This window comes from Micromesistius poutassou (genome assembly GCF_964030765.1).
Source record: "Micromesistius poutassou genome assembly, chromosome: 18".
NCBI classification, from domain to species: domain Eukaryota; kingdom Metazoa; phylum Chordata; class Actinopteri; order Gadiformes; family Gadidae; genus Micromesistius; species Micromesistius poutassou.
In genome coordinates, this window is record NC_140288.1 from 14,478,340 (window position 1) to 14,480,680 (window position 2,341).

A 2,341-nucleotide genomic window follows, 5' to 3' on the forward strand; every position below is an offset into this window, starting at 1 on the left:
AGTAAAGGAGAGGAGAGGAGAAGAGGTGTGGAGAGAAGGAGATTTGAGGAAAGGAGGAGAGAGGAGAGGAGAAGAGAGGAGAGGAGAAGAGAGGGGAGGAGAGGAGAGGAGTGAAGGAGATTTTAGGAAGAGATAGGAGAGAGGTGAGAGGATAGAAGAGGAGAGAAAAAGATGGGAGAGGAAAGAAGGAGATTAGAGAAGAGGAGAGGAGGGGAGGAGATTTTAGGAAAGGCGAAGAGAGGAGAGGAAAGGGATGGAGAGGAGAAGAGGGGAGAGGAGGAGATGAGAGGACAGAGAAGAAGAGAAGATAAAAGGAGAACAAGGGAAGGAAGGAAGTGAAAAAGTCAGAGAATAGATTAAAAGAGACAACGATGAGAGGAGAGAGAACAAAAGAGAATGATGAAGAAGTGGGGAGACTTCAGTGTGGATGGTTGCTTCACCATACCGCCCTTTCCCTGTCGAATAAAAGCCGACCTCTTTCTTCCTCTTCAAATGAAAACCAAACACTTGTGTTTATTTAACATCTTAACAACTCCAAACCTTCTCAAACAGCCATCCCTGGAGCTCCTCCATGGGTTTGGTGCCAACCAGACATGGCAGGCGTGGTGGGCTGGCGGGATGAGCTACTGGGGTCCATGCCAAACCAGAGAAGGTCTATTATTGTGTTAGTTAATACTATCTCCTTTTGGAATATCCACAGGCTGGGAGTTGATTGCATGAGTCAGGTGGGTTTTTCTGCACTGTGAGGTGCTTTTACTGGCCTTTGGACAAGCATAGGGTCCCTGCCTTTTTTTAAACAGCCGACTAGTGGACTGTAACTATAGGCTAACCTGTCCGTCAAGCATCTGGTTGGACCCTCCCACTTGTGATGTGACTATAGGAACATGCAGATCCAGATTCAGATTTTAATCAATCTGGAATGACCATGACAGATTATAGATGAGATTATAGATATATTTTGAATGGATACATTTTGAGTTTCAATAAATATTCATTTTGGAATAAAGAAAGTTTTGATTTGATCGGTTTTGAAATTCTAGAAAGATTTGAATGGATACATATGAGACATTCTAGAAGGATGTGAAAACATCCACTGCATATGATCTGTGGCAGTGAAAGTGAACCAACAAAGACCGACTAGCAGACAGAATCCCACAAACGGAAAACAACTCAGTTAAAAATACTCCCAAGTTACAATCACCTGGTGTGCGACCCTCACCACCACCTCTCCTGCAGGTTGTTAAGCCCAGCCAACCCCCCTCTCCACCGTGTTAATGTCTACCAGCAGGACGGCAGCAGTAAGGAAGAGAGATGTCAACACTTAGAGGAACATGGCGGAGGACGGCTGCTGAGACAGCAGATCGGGCCCGGTCTCGCTGCATCCCAGCGGAAGTTTTACGAGCGTGAGTGAACGAGAGTGCTGTAATAAGCAGCGGAGCCCTGGTAACAGCAGACCGCTGACTTTCTATGCGCCAGCCTACGTCATGGCTCCCTGTGGCCTGGTGTGTGAAATGTGAATGGAGCGGTTGATATGCTCTGTGAAGTTATGAAGTTTTTTTTATCGAAACTGACGGCACTGAGCATTTGTCATCGAGATGCAAAAAACTGTAAATTCTATCATGAGCAATGTTATGTTATGACATGTTATGTTATGCTATTATACTATAGCCTACTAAGCTATGTTATGTTATTTAATTTTATGCTGTGCTGCTATGCCATGATATACTATATCATATTATAGATACTCAGCATGTTATGTTATGTTATGTTATGTCATGTTATGTTACGTGATGCAATGCTATATCATACTATAGCTACTTTACTATGTTATGTTATGTTATGTTATTTCATGTTATGTTATGCTATGCTATGTTAATTGATGTTATGCTTGGGCTTATGACGATTTCTATGCTGTCCATGGGCATGTTAACAGATGCTGTTTCTGCTGATGTGTGGAAGGTATCACGTTCATTTATAGACCAGAGTCTGTGAAGTGCTATCTATACATCCATGTTTATGGTAGTGTGATTACTAGGAAAAGTGGGAGTGAGAAGAATAAATCCATGGGGAGAATTGCTGAAGCAAGGAGGCCTGGTTGTCATTATACACAAATCTTTGGGTGACTTATTAGCCATGTTTGCGTTTCATTGTGTTGCTAAGCCTCATGTGATCTGTAGGTCATGTGAGTTACAGTCAAACAGACGCACAGTTGTGTACTACGATCCTGAGATTGTCACCATAGGTTTTTATATCATGATGCTTCAATACTGCCCTCTAGTGGTTCACTCGATATAAAACAAGCATTCATTTTTAAGGGTCGTGGCTGAAGTCCAGCCGTCCA